Source organism: Paroedura picta, chromosome 8, assembly GCF_049243985.1.
Source record: "Paroedura picta isolate Pp20150507F chromosome 8, Ppicta_v3.0, whole genome shotgun sequence".
NCBI lineage: Eukaryota > Metazoa > Chordata > Lepidosauria > Squamata > Gekkonidae > Paroedura > Paroedura picta.
In genome coordinates this window covers 49,922,501-49,944,920 of record NC_135376.1, presented here as the reverse complement: position 1 = coordinate 49,944,920, position 22,420 = coordinate 49,922,501, and the positions used below count along the sequence as shown (strand labels likewise).

At 39.2% G+C, this 22,420-nt stretch overlaps 1 protein-coding gene and 1 long non-coding RNA gene across 3 annotated transcripts in view; one reads left to right on the top strand and one right to left on the bottom strand.

Moving 5' to 3' along the window:
- Positions 1–2,143, bottom strand: part of ADD3 (adducin 3) — a 119,614-nt gene extending 117,471 nt beyond the window's left edge. The window contains exon 1 of one of the 2 annotated variants that reach the window (XM_077349671.1): positions 2,023–2,143. The gene's annotated coding sequence lies outside the window, so the exon portion shown is untranslated. The remainder of the gene's footprint in view (positions 1–2,022) is intronic. The other variant, XM_077349676.1, reaches the window with a different exon arrangement.
- LOC143843509 (uncharacterized) lies at positions 1–20,511 on the top strand. The gene is made up of 3 exons (XR_013233580.1): positions 1–643; positions 13,881–14,303; positions 20,234–20,511. It is a non-coding gene; the product is annotated as an uncharacterized LOC143843509 (long non-coding RNA).
- The last annotated feature ends 1,909 nt before the right edge of the window (positions 20,512–22,420 follow it).

Genomic DNA, 22,420 nt, shown 5'->3' with positions numbered 1-22,420 from the left:
CGCCCGCAGCGGCCCGAGAAGGTGGTTTGTTGTTATCTCATCGCGGCTGTGAGCGACGACGCCAGGGAGGCGGGGGCTATCGTGTGACCGAGCCCGAGGGGCGGAACTCTGGCCGCTCGGAGTGCCACACAACGACTGTCATCATTCTTACCACGTCTCTCTCACTCGCACACGTCGACTCCGCCGCCAGGACTTGCTGTTCTACTCCCTGTCGCCCGCCCTTGCCACACGGCGCTTCAGAAATGTCTTCATCTGCCCCTTCACACTCCAAGCGCTTTCAACACCTGGCACTGAAAGCCGTTCTCCTCGCATGTATAATTGGAGCACATAATAAGCCAACGCGGATCGAATTCAAGATGGTGTAGCTCGGCTGAACATCATTCACACGTGGCACTAGCCCTCGACTGCCGTGCTTGCTCCTCTTGACTGGAAGCCCCCTGTTCTTCGAACGTATGTGCCAAGCTCTTCACTGTCACTTTCATTTTGAGTAGAACAGGGCTGGCAAAGGTACGGATCTCTTAAGCAGGTTTTCTGTGCGTTACATTTCCCGCTGCCACTACAGGATATTTTCCCTGCTTATTTCTTTTGAAGGGCATTATCTTTGGGTACCACGACTGTTGGCAAGTAAGCTCCAAACTGCCAGGTCAGTACAAAGTTGCACTTAGTGTAAGTAAATGTATTTGCATTCTCGCCCTCCCCTCATGCCTTCCACAAAATCTTCGAGGAACCTGTTCAGTTTTCCTTTCCTAATTTCCATGGTCACTGGGACTGCTCTGTTCAGTTTCCTCCTCAATATTCCCTTCATGTTTCCCAAGCTAATTACATTCCAGACTGTCCCACCCCCATCCGCCACAAATAACTGTTGCTGCAAACACAAGCAGTAACTTTAGCCTTATTATATTCCTTTATTATATTCCCACGCCAAAAGCAGAGAGGCTGTAATTGCTACAGATGGGGTTCAATAGGGCTATGTGTCTTGAGAATCAGACCACTAAAGTATCTGTAGGGTGTGGAAGCAGACCATCCATTCCTTCCAAACACCAATTCCCTTACTGAAGGCTTCTTATGCCTGCACACCTGTTTCATCTGCACAACCAGATCTTGTTCATCATACATATTTATTCAAAAGCCTACTGTGTTCTATGGAGTTTACATCCACATAAATGTGCAGAGGAAAACAGCCTTAAAATTCACCCCACCCACACACCCTTTGTCGCCTAATTTTAATCAAGCTTACAGGTAAATTCCATTGAGCAGAATATATTTGCTAATTAATCTTTGTAGACTCTCCCAAAAATTAATTTGGGCAGAGCGCTTTTTTCACATACATTCCTCTTACTGCTAATTTCCAGCCTTTCTAGAATGTATGCAAGTTACATGCTTTTCATTTCTCTGCAATACTCCCACTCAGCCAGACACACCCACACCTCCAACTACATATGTTCAGTCGTGCCTTCCTGTCCTCCCTTCATAAACCTCTTTTCCCCCTAACATAGTGAAGAGGAAGTATCTTGTAACAACCAAGCTAATCCTTGGAAAACATTTCCTTATAGCTTTAATAATGCTTGTAACCTCTAAGACTGCTGAGTTCAGCTATGCCCTGCTTTCTTTACCCTCCTAGATTATTTCATCATCATCGTAATATGTTTATAAATGTTAGAAGCACAGTCTTACAGTGCCTAAAGATATGGGGATTTTGCCAGCTCCATTACGGCAAAATGTCATTTGATATTTGCTGTGGTTGGATCTTCAGGATGGAAAGGAAGATAATGCATATTGCTGTGTTATTAAAAGAAAATGCAATCCTAATTGCATGAAAGTTTATGTTAATATTACAAAAGCATTTTGAGGGCACAAAAAAGGGAGGCATCTCTTGCAGTCAGAACAGCAGATAATCGTTCAACTCTGCAACCCTTACATAAAAGCAAGCAGCTGAATCTATTCCAAGAATGGCTGAATATTCCTTCCATTCTTCCCACCATATAATATACATATTTTAGAAATGGATTGAAGATTCCTTACCAAATAGTTTCCCAGTGCGTCTTGGGTCTCCTGTATAAGTGCTTCCCCCCCTTTTGTAGGTTGCAGTGCTGCATAGAGAAAGAGACACACACACTGCAGCAGCTCTAGAGCTAAAGGACAGGAAAGTATGTTACTTCCTAGAGAGGCTCTTTATTGCCACTAGGCGCTGGCACAGGCAGAAACGTTTTTCTTCAAGCTCACTGATTCTTCTCCAACTGTTTCCTGCCATCTACAATGCAGAAAAAGCTAACTTTGTTAGAAGCTTGCTTTATAAGTGTTCAAAATGAGAACTTAGAGCAAAAATGTGTCAGATTTTAAATCAAAGAAAGGAGAATAGTTTAGTTTGTGTTCTATTCCACAGTCTAATGTGTGTTTACTGGTACAGCTAAAGGTCCTACTGAGTTCAGTAGTAGTTATAAACATGCCTGATATTTTATCCTGCTCCTCCTTTAAATGTTTGATAATCTACCCTCATTAAATTGTGTAGATGTTATATACGTGTGAGTTCGCACTGCTAGGTAAGTGTGTATTTGTGTAAGCAGAAATACTGCAATGCAGTTACAAGGAATATTAATGCTACATTTTCTTTTCTAAAGAATAATATTTCATATTTTATGTTCGATTCCACTAAACAGAACTGTGCTTTTAAAAGTTGCAAGTTGATTAAGAGGTATCAAAATTTACAGCAAATTGCATAAATCTGAGTAAAATAGCATTTTTCTGTTGATGGCAGGGTATGGAAGAGACTGGTATATAAGGACCTGCAAAAAAAAAAAACCTACAGAAAAGAGTGTGGGGCTAATCTTTAAAAAATCAACATTATTTGGGAAGCTTAATTTCAGCTTAGAAATGACTATTGTTGCAATCCTAAAATAGTATGCCATGTAAATCCTATTAGCACAGTGAGATTTAGTGCTGAAAAAAATATGTAGGAATGTCCTATAATCCCATGATTGGTCTGACAACCAATGTGTGTGATATAATGTTTATCAAACAGTATATACATGATATCACATTATTATAGCGACGTTGAATCAAGAGACATAAGGTGCAATATAAATTTTAAAAATAAGTAAGTACATGGAGCTAATTAATCTTATAGGGAGGAAAGGAGAATGGTTTAGCTTGATCAGATCTCAGAAGCTAAGGCTTGGTACTTGGATGGGAGATCAGCAAGGAAGACTCAGAAGACGAAGTTACTGGCAAACCACCTGTGTTTCTCTTGTCCATTACTGAGGTCACCATAAGATGGTTGTGACTTGATGCCACTTTACACACCCACAATTAATCTTTAAGAATTGTCATCGCTGTTTTCTCTATTACAGAACTACAGCTCTACTAACCATTTCATAGGAGCTCTTATAGTAGGTCACTAAGATCAGGTGCCACATTCAGAAAGCTCTTAGGCTGTGCGCCTGTCCATCTTTGTGCTGCGTGTGTTCACCATCCTTCCATGATTCAACCATTAAACAAACTGACGTGGTCAGTGTAGACTAGTACATTGGTTTGTAGCATCATATCCACCAAATGATATCAGGTTAAGTAATTTGGAGTAGCATTCTTTTGGTGTCTGCACTGTACAAATTGGCCCTTAGGTTGCAGTTCATTTTATTACTTTGGGCATAAGACTCATTGGACTCAGTAGGATTTATTTCTGAGTAAAGACACATGGGATTTGCCTGCATGTCCCAATTACTTTTGTGTATTTTAAAATGTGACACGTGGTTTGTGCAATCATTCCTGATATATTTAAAGAGAATGTGTGCAATTTGCCTCATGTTTCTAAAGGAGTAGCTATCTAAACACCTAGCAAATTAACCCAGAGAGAGCTGTCACCTGTTTTAGCAAAGAACTGAATAATTCTTCATGCAGCTTTGAGTTAGGTGGCATGCATAGGAGTTTTACCCACTAGGCTTTCCCTTTGCTTTTTGCCCTGCATTCCCCTCAGGTGTATTTTCTCTTTTGCTTGCCAACTCAGTTTCACTTCACAAGTGGGCTGGCCTTTAATTTTGCTTCTGCATCGATTTAGCTCCATTCAGGGCTCAGTTCCTTTCCTATCACTGTACTTCTGTTTCTTTTAAAAGTCTTATTGCACTGTTTTTTCTTCCTTTCTTCCCAAGGCAAAGGAAATTCATCCCCCCCCCCCAAAAGGCCACACATCTACCACTGAATTTGTGCTGCAGTCAGTGCTCATTGATTAGTTTCAGGCACAGGGTGCTTTCAAAATTGTAAAGAGAGATTCTTAATACTGCTATCATTTCCTGGTTGCTATCTTAGGTTTCCCGCCTTGATCTTGTCTAAGCTACTGTACTGAATAAGCATTTAGTTTTATTTAATAAGCCCCCCCCCCCGAAGTCTTCTAAGAAGGAGGGTTCAGTGTTAGAGTTGGAACTAAAGGTGAGCCTTTCTTGTCTATAGCCTTCCCCTTTCTTCCTCCCCACCCAGATCACACAGTGTGTGTTTTTGAGAAATGCTCTCCAGGGCTACCCTCTACCCTTTCCCTGCTTCCCCTCCTATCTTGTCACTTTCTTTTTTTTTAATTAAGGGAACACAGTACAATTGGATCACGTTTCTTTTTAAAAGAATCTAACAAAGTACATTGGTTTATATGCTTCAAAGTGAGCGTTGATTGCATAGCTCAGTTAGTAATATGCCAGCCTGAAGATAAACAATGTTGTGAGCTCAAACATACCTTTTTACCCACGCAGAGTTTTAATTATTTTGCTTTCGAAAACCTCATGTTTAAAAAATGGCTGTATTATGTTTCAGAAACAAAAAAAAATTAACAAATCCTACGAATTGTTACAAGAATTTGATGTTAGGTTGGGCATTTGTTGTATAGCTCTCACATTTACAGGATCTGGTTGCAAGCCTTGTTTTTTCCAGGAGACAAATGAGATTATGGTCATGATGTGCAGTAGCTGCTTCTGTGGTATCCTCACAACCATACACTAAAATGTCATGCTTTTAGCTTAATCCAGTGAGGACTGTCATCTCATTGACAGCAGTAATACACTTCAGGTCCTGGTTTTATTCTGAATGGCCTCTGCAACCATCTGTAGTGGCTTTCTGGAGTTCAAAAGGTAAAAAGTTGGCTGCTTCCTTTATCTAGTAAAACTTGCCGATATCAATTTTTGGCATGTCATACAAAATTTTCATCAGTATTTGTACTAAATATATTGATGATTTTTGTATGTGGATATATGCATTTTTCTTTAAAGGTCTGAACTGAGCAAAACGTGCACCTGGTGTTTTGAAAGGTTAATTCAATTGCTTTGTAGCCTCAACTCAGCTAGCATTTTAGAAATGCTAATCTATCTAGCTAGAGACAATGGCATGGTCCTGCACCCCCCACCTACAGTTAGACAGATGATATTGAGCAGGGAACAGCAATTGGGAGGAAGGGCTAGAAAGATTTCAGGATAAATCCCTTGGCAACTTCAGGAAAATCTTCTTTAACCTGGCCTGACCTAGTCAGTGGCAGGAGAAAGAGAGATGATAAAACTCCAGGGAGCAGTGAGGAGGCTTCTTTTGTGCTAATTCCATTAAGGCAGACAAAACTCTTGACTGAAGTCTATAGAAGGCAGCTATTGTTATGTGTTGGCCTGCACACCTGAAAGAGGCTTCAAGGTAGAAGTAAATTCTGTAGAACATCTGTAACTTCCTAAACTAAGGAGCCTGCCTTATATTGAACATCTGCTAGGGCCTGCATGGAGGAATTCCATTTTATCATTTTCCTTCGGATCCCCTTGCTCTGTCTGGTGGTATTTTGAGAGTAAGCTTTTACTCTAAATAAATGCTTTAGAACTTTTGATACTAGTAATAGATCTCTGTATTCCATAAATTTCAACTGTCTTGGACATGCTGTTTTAAAAGGAGTGCTGAGGGGGGGTATCAGTTGGCAAGTGGCTTCTATACTAGTGGTGCACAGGATAGTAAGCTGTCTCCATGATAACAACCAGTTTCTGGTAAGTGAGAGATACTGGACAAAGGCCTTAGAAGGCAAGCTGGGAGTCCTGGTCTTCCTAGTGGGTAGTTCCAATGTTGGGAAAACTTTGGAATAGGGACTGAAGGGCAGAGTGGGACTGTTACACCACACCTTTGATATGACAAAATTTTAATTGGTATTTGGTGTAAAATATGTGGGTTTGCAAGGAGGAACGCCAGGCTACTAGGCAAACAAACAGCTCTTTATTGATCTCAGTGGTGAGTGCATGTTGAAGGAAACAACAACAAGACTGAAACTTCAGAGAACAAACCCCAACTTATATACAGTTAAACAACAATAGAATCTCCTGCGGCTGAGCCCGATAGGCTCAGAGGCACTTGATTCGTTTAAAAGGATTGGCTCCCACAGCTAGGAGCCTTGAAGCGCATTGGGTGCTTTTGAGGCTGCTAGAATCCTACTTAGGACCTTAGGCTCAGTCCTGTGTGGATTCACATACACAAAATTTGGTATACTGAGTATTTAAAGTTTCATGTGTTCACTGGTACTTACTGATAGGATGAGCTTCTGTTTGAAGTTTGCAACCTGGAATGTCCTTAGTATTCTGCTGCCAATACACGCTGACCTAATAGTGCAAGGATAGTTCTGTCATACAGTTTCAGTTTGACTTTAGTTGGTGATAATTTCACTGTGCCATCTTACATAATGTTAAGAAAATATTTGTAGCTCATTACATTTGAGGATGCACCACTGTCTATTTGGCATTCAGTCTCATGCTTCAGCCATAACCTCAGTGTGGCTTTACAATTCAGTTTGTTGTTTTAGCATGTAGAGTTTTAATATTATGCATGTAGTAGGTATCAGTATTTGAATTATTGCATTAGTCCTCATTGTTTATTTGTCTCAAGTGGTGTGTAGTTTTTATCTCTTTGGAATGTTTGCAAACTCTCCTACCCGCAGTTCCTGCACACTGCATGCCACAATATTCATAACTTCACTTTGAGGTTTGTTGGGTTCTTTCCTGTTCTTAAATGGTTGGTTTTGTTAAATATTGTATTTGATATTGGGCACATAATGCATACTTAAAGCATTTGATGGTGGATCACATGCATCCTTAGCTACCCAGGAAGGGCAGGCTACAAATATAAAGTTTATTATTATTTTATAGACGTTTGTTCATTGGTTTTGCATATATCTGTTGCTTCTTTATGAACATTTTCATTTGTGTAGGGACACAAAATTCATTTGTGAGTATGACTTTCAAAGTACCAAACCTGCCTTGAATCTTTGGAGGAATGCAGGCTATAAATTTAATCAATAATAATAATACTATACACATGAATCTGCCTTTTTACACAGCCTGACAATGTACTGGTCTGTGTTTAGAAGATTCATGTTCACATTTATTAGGGAAATGGGAATCAGCAATTCTGGGGAAATCCTTTCCCCCTCTTACCTTTATTTGCCTCCTTTCATTATTGCAGCCAGGCCCGACAAGACTGCCAGGCTCTACCTTCAAACCTGCGGAGGCTCCCTTTTCTCCATTCCCCAACACAGATGAGGCCCGTGTGGATTCTGAACTCTGCTGCCAGGCCCACCAAAGCTTCTTGTCCTCCTTGACAGTGGGAGGAGATAATGGCTTCCGGCAACCAGGTTTACAGATGTTTGTTTCCCTCTCCACTTAATTTAATGAGTTCCTGGAGTTGCTAAGGCTTCCTGTGTGCAGAGACACACACCACTTATGCCTTTATTATCATCCCTCATCAATGCAGCCAGGTTTGGCTGAGACTTCTCCCTCTCCACCGTTAAGGATGAAGGCAGCAAGCACAGTTCCTGGTGGCCAGGCCTGCTGAGGCTTATTCCCACTTCCCAATGCTAGTGGGTCCTGGTTTCTGCAGTTTGGCTTGCTGAAGCTTGTCCCCACCAAGTTGCAGACAATGAATGGGGTTTGTGTGTGTGTGTGTGTGTGGGGGGGGGGAATCTAAACCCTTCATTGTATTTTAATAGTTTTCAGGATCCCAGGTTTGTAGAGGGATCTGGTTTGGGTAAGCGTAACCCCAGTCTGTAGACTTTGATACCTGCAGATGAGGGCTACACTTGAGAAATATAAATATAAATATCTTTCATATATACTATTTCTAATAGGTTCAAAACTGCTTTGCAGTGTTTCTAATAATCTCAAGAGAGTTCCCCTGTATATAATCTAGATGCTGGTGGAAAAAGTAACATTCCTTTCTCATTATAGATTGTAAAATTGCAATGTTTACTTTTTGGCCTTGCCATCTAATCCTGTAACAACTTTATAATCCTCCCACTAGGCCATGAAAAACACCCAGTGACTGAAAACATTGCTTTTCATGTCCTTAGAACCAGGAACTGGAATTAGGCTGGCTGCCATGGCTGAAATATCTGCATGTTCCTCTGGCTGTATGTTACCTCTTGAAAATTCCACATCTGGAGCTGCTACTTTTTATTCTTTAGAAAAAATGTTTGCACTTATGACACCATGTTGGAATGGATCACTGAAAGACAAAAGAGGTCTAATTTACAAGCAATTGTGGCATAAGCTGGAAACAAGCATAACCAGAACCATATTGACTAGGTTCAGTCTTTATTGCAGCTCCCCCTATTGGTCAGGATAACTATTCTAACATCCTACATACATTTATTGAGAAGAAAGACCCATTTTTGTTCAGTGGTGGTATGTTCTAAATAAATGGTATGTTTCAGATTCAGATATATTGGACAAAATGCAGGATTTCTGGAAAAACTCCAAATTGCTGGTGATGGTATTCAGATTCAATTTTTTTGTCAGCAGGAAAAACAGAATTTTCCACCTCCATTATACCCTATGGGTCCATTATAGTCAATGGGGAATCTATCTAGGGGTGTCCAGGGCTGGAGGGGCTGAAAAAATAAAGTATTTAAGGGAAGGCACTTGCTTTTGCTGGCCACTAACATGTTGTACGTGTATTGCTCAGCATAGTAGATGCACTGTTTATGCTGGGCTTGCCCCCCCCTTGCGTGGCTTTGATGAGCTGGCATTAGTTCTGCTGGGCATGCTGTGGCATTAGTTCTGCTGGGCATGCTGAACATGTAGTTCTGCAGGACATTCTGAACATGCACTGGCTGTGCTAGACTTGCAACCTCCCCCCCGCCCCCGTGCTTGATTGTTGATTTGGCATTGCCACAGTGGCACTGATTCTGTAAAAATGCCTCCCTGCCTTCAATTTCTACTGCAGAGATGCTCTGCTTTTTTGCTGTTCTTTCCCCTTCCTTGGAAATAATGGTGGATGGGGGCACCTTCTTTGGAAACACATACACTTGGACTTGTCCAATCTTTTTTAAACTTGGGAACTCTTTTGTAGAGGCACTGGAAGCTACATTGATATTTGGTGCTTCTTTCTCAATAAACACCCCCATCCAAACCCTCACAAAACTCCAGATAGATTCCTCATTACAGCCTATGGGGATCATTGACTATAATTGTCCCCATAGTGTATTATGGAGTTGAAGGCATTTAAAGGTTTTGTGTTCCCTTTAAATGCATTAGTTAAGCTATAGCTTCATGCAGAATGTCATTTAAAGAGCATGCATACTCTTTAAATGCTGTTTAATTGTGGCTTTTCTGTTTTCCTGTAGAATCCTGATTTTTTTCCAGTATTATCCAGGATTGGCTATGCTTGATAGCTGAAAATAACCTCTCTGTATATCTGGCCAAAACAATAACTGATAAACACCAATACGGTAGTTTTTGGCTATTTGTTTTACTCAAATAGAACTAAATGCACACCCCTAGTGGTGGTTAGGCATTTGGACAGTGGGTCTGATGGCCAGGATCCATCTTCCTTCCTTCATTTTTCATGGAAAAAGTTAGTCCTGAGTCAAATAGTTGTGGAATAAAACTTCAGGATTATGAAAATAATGGAGTGACTATCTTCCCCTTATGTAGTATTATTATCCTAAAAGTATTACAGTTCATATCATGCCAAAAACCTAGTTCTCATTTCCTGTTAGGCCCCTCAGGGCAGGAAAGAACATCCTGTTCTTCTAATAGTATGAACCAAACAACAGCATCTATTGAAGTAGGGGGAGAATTAAAGAAACCAAACCAGTTTGAAAGGATGTGAAAGGAAAAGACAATTATAATCCTAGATATTGATTTTCTAAATGCAAGAAAAGCAAAAAAAAAAAATTAAATCCAGATTTAAATATTTCTTTAAATCTGCAAACTCCAGAATGAAAGCTCTTAGCTGGGAGTGCATAATCAGTACAACTGTCAAAATAACCAGGTGTTATCTTTTGAGTCACAGTTTATGATGTTGAAGTAAGCCAACACCTGTAGTTTAGGGTGTGTTCCATAAAATATTTCATCCAGGGATGCATATGCCTGGGAGGAAACCACTAGAGTTATTGATAAAGGATAAATACTGCAGTTTCAAAATAAAAGATCAAAGCATTCATCATAATTCAGTAATTCAGGAAAGTGTAGCTTGTCTTGATGGTACAGTTTGTAAATCTGGTTTTCTAAATGTTATAAGGAAAATGTTCCCCCCCAAGCACACACATTCTGGGCTGTTGAGACTCTTAGCTCTCCATAAAGGCTGTGTCTCATATGTAACATGATTCTTTGAGTAAAGGGCTAAGCTAAATAGCTATTCACTGTTGCCATGTATGTGTCTGATGGGGGGAAGGGACAGGAAGTAAGCTAGACTTTTCCTTGTGACACTGAGTCCTCCCCTCCTTTAGCCAATATTGAAAGAAACCCAATAAAACCTGGTAAGTAATGTTGTGTTTACAGGTGGGTACCTGTGTTGGTCTGAAACAAGAGAACAAAGTTTGAATCCAGTGGCAGCCTTAAGACCAACAAAATTTAATTCTGAGTATCAGATTTTGTGTGCATAAAAATGTTTCATGCTCACAAAAACTTATACCCAGAATTAAACTTTGTTGGCCTTAAAGATGCCACTTTGTTCTCTTATCTTTACAGTCTTTCAGATCCAAATATGTCACCTTGCACAGCTGTGATGGACATTTACCACAATGTTAGATGCATCACCTCCCTATGGTTTACTAGTGGCAAAGCCCGTTGTACCCAAGAATACAATGGACGCTAGGACCTCCAGGTGGGGAAAGGAAGAAAGGAAAGGCAGTAAAGGGGGAGAAGGAAGGGGGGTAAGGAAGGCAGACAGAGAGAGAAAAATAAAGGCAGAATTCACTGGCTCACCTACTGGAGTCAGGCCAATAAAGCAGGCTGGCACTTCTTCCTGCAGGAAGAAGTTGGAGGAGGAGGTGTCCAGGGTTGGGACAGCCTACCTGATTGGGGGATGGGCAGCCAATCAGGTAGGCGATGAGTACCAACTCCTCCCACCATCCCAGTCCGTTTTATTTATGTTACAGACTTGTATTTTGGTGATGCCACTGCCCATCAAAGGGTAAGTTAATATTGACCCTATTAATATATTCGCTCAACAGATGGATCCAAGTATGTTAGAAGCTCTAGGTTGTGAGCGTAGTTTTTTGTGGAAGCTTTCTCTGCCAGATGAGTTGTAGAGGTTCCTAGATGGTATCAATGAACTATCTATGCTTCCTTCACCATATCAGAAAAACTATATTTGCAGAAATGTGCCCTGAGCCTCCGGGGAGGGTGGTTTATAAATATAATAACTATAATAAATAAATAAATAAATGTACTTGAACCCTGAGCTGTGGCACTCCCAGCAACATGAAACACGCAAGTGCAACATATAGAAACAAATGCTATTTCCTTTGTTCATTCCCTTGTGTGTGAGTGAGAGCAATGTGGTATCCTGAAGGTGATCGGAATTGCTGTACATTGATTGGATCCTTTTATATATGGCTGACACAGTGGCATTGTTGGTATGATGCTCTATAATTGGTTAGTACTGGCTGTGTAACTGCTAGTTCCTTAAGGGATTTGGAAAAAAAATATTTGAGAAATCATCTTGTGTGAACCCCACAATCCTGAACATTGTGAATCTCCAGAGACACAGCTGCTGGGGTTGGTTTATATTGGAGGAAGGATTGCAGGAGACTTTGTTCAATTTTTGTAATATTTCCTTTATTTACGCAGTATAGATAGAGTACAGAGTACTATACGATTGTAGACAGAAACACAAAAGCACTTCTACTACAGGGTCAGATATGCACCTCAGTGTCTAATATCCAGTGAGCAAATCTTGTGCCTCCAAGGTACTTTAGCCAGCCAAGGAGAGTCTATCTCCTATATCTCTGTTTCCTTTTTTATAGTGACACACATCTCCCCACTCCCTTCAGCTAGGCAGGAAGTGTCTAAACCCTGATGGACAGTTGAATAAAGCCATTTCCTAATGTTCATAGCTCATTGAGAAAATATCTATATTGTTCAGATACATCACTCTTCTTTTTTTCATAAAGAATAGGAAAATCCATCATGAGTAATAGGTTACTGTCCATCGCTGTGAGCATTCAGAGCTCAAGGAGGCTTGCCTGGCCTCAAGCCGGGCCAGGATCTTCTTGGTCCTGGCCCCAACCTGGTGGAATGACCTTCTGGAAGAGCTTAGGGCCCTGTCGAAGCTTTTACAATTTCACAGGGCCTGCAAAATCGGGCTCTTCTGCTTTGGGTGAGGCCAGGATTTAAGATCAAATGGGTCTCTCCATGGGATTTGATCCCTGTCCTTACACTGTGCAGCCCTCTAGGGGTGGCTGTGGGAGGGGACTGAGAGAAGGGTTTTACACCAATCTTGCTACTACTGTTAGGGGGATATGGTTTTTAAGGGGTTATGGGGTTTTATTTTATTTGTAAACTGATTCAAGTCTTCTGAGAAGTGGTGGGATAAAAGTCCAATAATTAAAAAATTAACTAACCAGTGGAATGCTAATTAATTATAGTAAGTTGTGTGAAGATTCATCATTACTAATACCTAGTTCATCCACTGAGTTTTGGAAGTTCTTTTTTCATAAAGGATATATTATACAACATTTAAAAAAATGTTCACATCACTTGGTATTAGCTGAACTCCTTGCTTTCTTTTTTCTTTTTTGACAACAGCCAACCTCATTTCACATCTCATTTCTATTATTTCTCATACTTTTAAGAGATCACCTTCCAGCCACCTGGATCCTACTGTCACAAGCCATCTGTGGTATTCATTTTAGTTGGGTTCATTTTAGTTAGGTTTATCTTCTGATGCATTGCCTTGGCAACAAGATTTTTCAGCAAGGCACCAGTTTTGAACTTGTCCTGCTCTATAACAATATGCACCCAGCATGTTTTATTCACCAACACATCAGGTTGTCATGACAACTATTCATAATATCACCTCACCTCCCTTGCTTTCCATTCTGTAGCTTTTACCAGTTAGCTCTGAAATGATCTCAATCTGTATAATGCCAGTTCTAGTTTCATTAATCTTTTATACATGCGACCAATATGAAAGAGTGAAATTACTAAAGAATAAGTAAGTACATAAATATGTAGTATTTATCTGTTAACTAATTATAGCATCATGAGAAGGTGTTTGGATGCTCCACCTCATGTGTATCTGAGCAGTGATCCCATAGTTCTTTACTTATGACAGAAATATTTCCACTAGTTTCTATACTACTTTTACTTTACCTCCTTTGACCAGAGCTCTTTAGCCATACAATAAAATCAGATCAAATATCAATAACATTTACAGAATAGCTGATAAAGGAAAATTATGTCATGTTAATAGACAGACAAGAATTTGGCTACAGACTGCATAATTGCATAACTGCACAACTAACATCAGCTAACCCAAAGGAAACTGCCTGAGGTTCAAGGGCAATTTGATACTTGGTTAGATCAGGGGAAATTCCATGTTCTCACAATGAAGACCATCACTTACAAAATAACAGAATGTGATACCTTCCATACTATTATTTCCAGATTACCACAGTTCCACCTGCACTTCCATGAGTATTTCAAGAAAGGTGTACAGTGTTGTTGGGCTCAAGCAACCCATATGGGACCACTTCCTGCAGACCAGACAACAGAAGAAACAGTGGACAAAATATCAGGAGGAAAAAAGGAACCTCAATCCAGGAGCTGTCAATAAATACTATCTGATCTTGGAATACAGGAGCATATTTCTGAAAATGATGAGAGGCATAATTTGTCAATTCAGCAGTAAAATGACACATCCAGATTTCCATCAGAATAAAATTTTTAAACAGTGAGGCAAATGTCCAAGCTGTAGTTGACCTAATGATGAACAGTTGGATGAACCGGCTATTTAGCTTGAGGAAGATAGAAAAATGCCAACTGCACTACTCATAACTTGGATTGATAACTGCACTCCGTCCAACCTGGGTAAGCATGCTTCCTGCCCTTTTCATTTCCTACCCAGCCATAGTACCTCTTTGAAGGGTTCAGCTTCAAAAGGCTTGCTCTGAGCCATTCCATCACCACATCTAAATACCACTAAGGAGCAAACTTAGAGGGGCATCTGGGTGGTCATCCATCAGGAGCTAGAGCTGGGTGTCATCAGCATAGTGGTGACACTCAAGCCCAAAGCTCTGGATCAACTGGGCGAGGGAATGCATGAAGATGTTAAATAATGTTGGGGAAAGACTCGTTCCCTGAGGAACCCTGCATTGGAGTTGGCAGCAGTGTGACTGATTTTCCCTGATGGTGATCCTCTGCCTTAAGTCGCAGGGCAGAGTGGTGGGCCAAAAGTGTCTCCAATAGAAAACATACCAGTTCCATCTACATGCAGCATTGATGGAATGAATTTAGTGTTGAAGTTGAAAGGGCAATGAGAAGACTTTTGTGCTTCTCAATAATCTATATTCTGTATTATATACTTCATAAAGATGAAAGGATAGATGTTAGTTTTGATGTATGCCAGGCAACTTATATCAAAAATGCAAATAGATGCAAGTAAGAAGCAAGTATTTGCCTGCTGTTGAAACATATTGTAACAGCTCACAGAATTGAGGTGTTTAAAAAGATCTGTGTTTCTAACAAGTCTGAGCTCCTCAAGTGACACAAACTCATCTGTTATCTTGTTACACGTGAGCAAGTGCAAGCACATATAATGGATCCATTCTCATATACCTAACTGTGGCATATCAAAATGAATTTCTTCATGTCTCTTTGGAAAGGCAGAAGAATAAGCTAAATTTGCCAATATACTTCAGGCATCTGGTGAAGTACCATGTGTTGTAAACCTTATGCAAATGTGGAAGAGGTGACATTTTCTTTCATTTGTATCTTACATCACAAAAATTGTCATGGATAGAGGCATTATAACTATCAGTTATTTCTAGGGGGATTTATTAGCTTTCCAACAATGCTTTAAAAATGGAATTTGGTCAATTGATTCATAAGTTTTGACTCAAATAAAAAATAGGTTTCAGCCATCTTGATATAATAAATAGCTTAAGTTACCCATCAGAACAGGTTGTCACATCAAAACATAATATGTGGACATTTCAGAAAAACAAAAAGTTTAGCCACTTTACCTACCTGATATCGGTATCTGGTCTGACCCATGGACTACAGGTGATTGGTCCCATTTTCAAACTGCTCTTAGTATTAGAAAATTTCTTCTAATGGTCACTAGAAATCTACCCTCTTTAATGCATGCAAACTCTCCAGCCATTATGTTTATTTTGGTCCTTATTCTACCTACACAGATGTCTTGCTGGATGGAACTGCTTGTAGAAAACAGGGGCCATCATGTCCCATCTCTCAATCTCAGCATCTGCATTGTTGTCAAAACAAATGAATAAAATCTCATACACTTTCTCTTTTATTTCATAGCCCTCCTGAGGTTTTTTCACTCTAGTTGTATCAAGGAATCCCTCTATTGCTTTTCATAATAATGAATCCTTAGAATTATTTTCCATCTGACTATAGTCACTGACTATAGTCAAACTGTTCTTTGAGGTAGTATAATTCAGAAGCCAAAATGTTGAACAATGGTGAAGTTTGTTTCAAATTATAGACATCGGTAATAAGACAGGATGTAGCACATTTCAAGTGCTGCTTATGCTTGCAAACAGGAACAGGAAAGAAGCGACAGTTTTTCCTCCTTACTGAACAAAATCCTCAACACCCCCCAGGCAGGAAATGTTGATGTCAATGGGCTAACTAATGTAGGTTTTTGAGGACACATATATTTTTGACACATCTAAGGGCAGTCTTTCCAGGATCCTTAAACTGCACAATTTAGATATAATTCCCATTCATTTCAATGGAACAATTCTATATAAATATGTTCTAAATTAAGGAGCCAGTTTTCTAAAGTTATTTCTAAGCATTATTTTAAAAAGGGAGAAAATGTTAGTGTCCATAATTTAAAATAAATTATTGGGCTTTAAAATATCATTTAAGGCTATGATCCTTAAGTTCAGTTACCTTAAAAAGCCAGATATATTAAAATCAGTGTGTGTGTTCGGTTTGAATTAATGTAGCCGAAGTTAAGTTATCCACCAAATCCTGACTTGTTCAACCTTTTCCAATTAGCAGTGTATATTTATGTCATATTACATAACACTTATCTATGAGCTCTGATGGCAGTTTAATACATACATGTATGTACACCATTGTTGCACAGATACATATAAATAATTCTCAGATGCTCCCATTTACTTGTGTTCATCCATTCTATATGTGTTCTCACAAGAGCTAGAAGCCTGAGTGCCTGTTATAATTTATATTTCCTTTTGCCACAGATGACCATCTCTGAAAGAAATGTTAAAATGGGGATTTTAAAAAAAAAGACCCATGAGCAGGACTTGAATACAAATCAAACAGGAAATCATGACACATGATGGTGATGTCATTGCATAATAGCAACATGACAGTATTGTTTTCAATTGTGAGAATGAAAGACACTAAAAGAATAAATTGTTTAAAAAAATCAATGAAAGCATACTGTCACGATGACACAAATGTTGCTACAGCATTGATGTTCAGGGAACAAACTTAAATTAGTTCAGTGGAATTACTAACATCAAGTAGAATATTATGTTTATATCTATTGCAAATGAATTTTTTCTGATCTGTGTAAGTGTTGGTATAGAACTAAATAATCACTTTTATGACTTTTTATGAGTGTGGATTGTCAAACTGTTCCCTCTCTTCTCACCCATCCCCAGTCCCACCCTGAAGACAATTGGTTTGTTTTCAGTTTGTTTCAGTTAAAAGGCACTAACATATCAATATATTAATAAACCATAAATTTAGCAGGTTCTTTGAATTCCTAGGTTTTCCAGCCTGAGGGAGAATCCCAGAACAGGAGTCCAGAAGGCAAAGGTGTAGAAGTAGCCGAGCTCCGATCCAGAACAGAAAAATTCGACCATTTAGCTAGCAAAAGAATAATCTGCTTTTGTTTATAATTGTTCCAATTTATTTTAAAAAATAGTATCTTCCATAATTAATATTAAATAGATATTTTCATAACTGCATGAAAACATAAACCAAAACAGGTTCCGGATAGACACAATTTTTTCTCAATAGCCCATTTACAATGTTCTTCCTCAGTGGTTATATTTTTAAATTAGTTGTGTCTCAATATCAAAAACAGTCCCTGAAGAGGCAAGCAAGTGAGAGTGACCAAAGTGGCCTCCACAGGGCAGGGGCAGACTTCTGGAAGGCAGTCCAGGGCATGCTGGGAGAAGTAGCAGGATGGGGAAAGCCTTTGAAGGCACTTATGTGTGGGGATCAAAGATGACAGCAGGCACCCTTAGCTGGATCCACATGAGAGGAATATGCAGTCAGGTGAACCCCACCCCGAAGGAAATGAAAACAGAGGAGTCCAAGAAGGACTTCAAAAGTGGGTTGAAGGCAGGCCAGGGAGGAAGAGCCAGGCTATAGTCCAGAAGAGAGTAGAAGTGTCCTGGAGTAATCAGGGGAGAGGAGACTGGGTGAGGCAAACTCCCTCCCTTTCTGCTTTTCTGAAGCTTGCCAGGAGACCTGCTGAGAGGCTCAGTATCACCAGACTCACCACTGGAACCTCCAGATGTCAACATATTTCTACTTCCCACTAAGAATTATACCATGTAACATGCTGGGTATAGCTATAATCATTTAACTAATAAGAGATGGACTCTTTATCACAACAAAAAATCACATGGGTAGGTTCTAATCCTGAAATGCAGTTGAGCTGTTAGTGCCATGTTGTGGTCTTCCGCCTCCAAATTACATCTGCAGTAGATTAAGAAGTTTCAAATTATGAAGTGTGTGGGCTAACTGTTCCTGGGAAATCAGTCTAACAATTAATGAATTTTAGAGAGAACCCCTATGCTTAATCATAAGATGTAAGAGAACAAAGACAAGACTGATGAGTAGGCATGCCAATAAACTAGTATCATTCAACACCTGTGTAAATTGTCTATAATAAAGTCGCCCCAGAGCCAAGTCAAAATGGGGTTCTGGATTCTACTCCCGTTTTCAAAATTAACTTTTCCTCAGAGACTTGTCTCTGAATGAATACACAATATATATATTAAACAATATTCAACCATTACATACCATCAAAGAATACATAAACAGTAAAGTCATTATGTAAAAATTCAGAAATTCAGATCAATGTACAATCAAAGCATCCCACCTTGTAGATATGAGATTATACATTATGGAGGCTGTTCTTTTTCATGAAATTCTTTATACAATCTATAAAGGTAAAATGATGTTAAACACACATTTCACAAAGATAAAAAATCCCTCATAATTGGGTTAAGCATATTTTCTGCAAAAATAAAAATACTTTATAATATCCAGTGAGTTCGAGCACTCAATCCTCAGCAACCCACTGCTGAATCATCATTAGTATCATCCAGCTCTAAACGGCAGCTGCATGTCACCATAGCCACTTAAAGAGACAGGTCTAAAAAACACAAGATAGGGCTGATTCTGCAATTACTTTGTTTTTTCCGGTGTAGATCCTGCTGAATTCAGATTGATTTGAACTCTGTCTTCCTCCCCCCCCCATTAAAACAAAAGTGTTCTGCACAAAGTTAGGGGAGGGGGAAGCCAAACCCAGACAGAGCCTCTTTGTTTTCTTGAAGGGAGAGGACTGAAGATAACAAAGGAGGGAGAAAAAACACCACAAGGCAAACCTCTACCCACAGAAGTGAGGGCTTCTGCAGAGAAAAAATTAGGGTTTCCTCTTTAAGTAAAGCTAAAAGCCTTGGCAGCCTTGGCCAGTCACGGCTTCTCTACCATGGAGTCAGCTGGCCAATCAGGACTTCTCTACTATGGAGTTAGCTGGCCAATCAGGGCTTCTCTACCACGGAGCAAGTGCTTTCTCATGCTTTCTCAATCTGATTCTTCCAATATCGAGGGTTATTTCCACTCTTAAATATTGCAGGATAAAGGTAGGGTCATGCCGGATCAATCATGTTTGTTGCAGGGGGAAAATTTAAATCACCCCAAATTAAAATAGAAATCGCATTCTGTGTAGAGGGCAGGGATTGAATCAACCTGAGATTGGAATAAAAGCTCTGTGCAGCTTATACCCTGGTCCCAGGACAGGTTTAAACCTGAGGGACCAAGAGTTCCCAATGAGAAGATGTAGAAGCTTTCTCTTTGTAAAAGCTGATGGACAATGTTAATATGGGGATGTTCAGGTAGGAACAATTGTTCTATAAAAAAAACCTTAAAGGGTTATATCTGTGTAATTAAAAATGATCTGTCAATGGAGCTTCCCTCACTGTGTCTCGAATGTGAAAGGTGCTCCATAACTCTTACTGTAAGAGGACGAGTAAAAATGCCTGTGTACAATAACTAACACAAGCATTTAATTTAGTAAATGGCATTTTTTGTCAAACAGTTGATAAATGTATTCACATTATTGGGGTTAGTGAACTTGCTGATGGTAAATGTCAGTTTACAAACACTGCAAGTAGGGAGTCTCATTAAAGAAATATTCCCATAATGGGTTCTAGGAGTCAGAAGTTCTTTAATACACTTGCATGGTACAGAGGATGCAAAATTTTGCAGAAGATATATCCTTTCACGTTTGGGATCAGCTCTGGTCTAGGTATATAAAATTAACAAAATGTCAACTATTGAGAGAAAATTGGTATAAGACAATCTATAGGTGATATCTGTTACCTAAAGATATAAGCAAAATGTCTAACCAATTTAATGGGATTTGCTGGAGATGTTATGATGCTATTTGTTCTTTGTTCATATGTGGTGGTCCTGTGGGAAAGTTGGAGGATATTTAAAATTCAGTTTTCGTAAGACCCAAAATATATGTTGTTAGCTATTTTTCCTTTGTTTGCTAGGGAATTCTTATTTACATGACAACAGCAGCTAGAGTCTTAATCGCCTCATGATAGAAGCAACAAGAACTACCAGACTTGGACTTGTGGACAGAAAAATTGAGAGATATGCTACAATGGCGAGGCTCACCAACTTGATGAACAGAAGACCACCTGAAGAATTTCATGAATGCTGGGATGATTTATAGTCTGTTGTACTATTATATTATAGTTATAACCTTTTCTTTCTTGTTTATTGATTTAAAATAAAATTTAGTTTAAAAACATGCTTTGCTTTATTTTGTTTTTATAGCTTTTTTACAATTTCCATTAATTTTCCTGTAGACTAATGCATATCATGTCATGTTATATGATAATTTTCACGAAAGCAAAAACCAAGCATAGCAGTAGTAATAATTACACAACCAACAATCATGTCTTTTCCAAACAACTGATCCATAAAACTACAGAACTTTACACCAGAATGTTTATCCTACTAAGGCCTATAATAGCCATAGAAACTGGTAAGGCTGAGCAGAACAGAAATGCTTGTTTGATTGTGTTTGTATTTCTGATTATGTTTTCCTTGTATAGTTTTTAACACAAATCAACCTTAGAGGCGATGAAATTGCAAGCAGATAAAAGCACTTTTCTTATACATTGATGAGATCTGCAAACTATGTTACTCAAAACATAAACAACCATATAGCTTTACCATACAATATTTTCAAACTCTATAATAGTTAAAAATATTTTTACATACTTCTACCAATGTTGTTAGTTACATTATGTGTTCAGGCCTTTTTCTACAGCCAAGGGCTTAAAGAAGTGAAAATTAAAATCCTCAGAATGCTGCATCAGATGCCAGATATGAGATTGGATATATTGCCATGCTATGGAGATAAGCTTAGTTATTTTTCTCCTGTCCAAAGAAATGTCTGAACTTTATTGTTTTCCTTGTGTGTTGATTTTGGAGGTTGGCGTATTGAAGCGGAGAGCAACAGATGAGATGGGGTGAAGTTGGGATATGCTTTAAAAAGAATGTGGGAAATGAGATTTGGAGTTCTCAAAAAGGTGTGACATTTGGATCACTGATAAGAGAATGTTTATTTCCTGATAGAGGTGAGGATAACAAGGTTAATGTCCTCTGTCATATGACAGATGTTTGTAATTTCTGATGTCACATCCTGCTTTATCTTTTCCCTTCCTTTGTCCAATGAAAATTCTGTGGTTCAATGCCTTGAGCAGTAAAACAATCTGAAATTGAATTTATGTAGTTCCCAAAAGCCAAAGGAGTAAAAAAAAAGTGACATCTAAAATTATATTAGAATTTTTAATCTTGGAGTAATAAAGAAACCACCCTTCTTGGATTAGGGTAACAGAAATTCACCAGCCATGGTAGAATACAACATCAAATTATAATATAATATAGAAGACATTTAAAAAAATAATTGTATTTATTTTAGCAAGAGAGCAAGAATTCTGTCAGAGTAGGGAAGATGCAAAAAGTGGTTTCTCATAATCCCTGTTGAATGGACATTCATTCCAGCAAGAATAAAAGCCCCCAAAAGAACAGGCAAGGTCAAATGATAAGCACAGGAGGGAAGAAAATCAGGGGGAAATATTCCAAAATATTGTCATGAAAAATAGAACTATTATAATCAATCTGCCTAATAAATTTTTAATTGTAATTACTGATTCATGATAAAATGTAAGTATCCATGTCCTAGCATCCAATGATGGCTGACTACATTCAGTGTGCAAAGCAACACCAGCAACACATCATGGTTATAAAAAAATATACTCCAAATAGAAGTGCTACTTCAGAACTTGGACACCTCCCTCTTTTTGGAGGCACAGGTCACAAGAGTAGAGCAGTTGGTGTTTTTTAACCTGTGCCAAGCCAAACTACTAGCACCCCAGAACACCTAGCCACAGTGATCCATGCAACAGTCGCCTCTAGATTGGATTTCTGCCACTATGTTCTACTCTTATCCCTGATCTAGAAGCTACAACTGGTTCAGAGTGCAGTTACCAGGGTTCTCACAGGAACACTTGGAGGGTCCACATTTGGCCTGTGCTCCAACAGCTGCACTAGTTACCAGTTGAATCCTGGTAATTACCTTGAAGGCCATATGCAGACTGGGCCCATTGTACCTGAGAGACTGCCTCTCTGCCTCTGCCCCTCAAAGACCATTATGCTCAACAAAC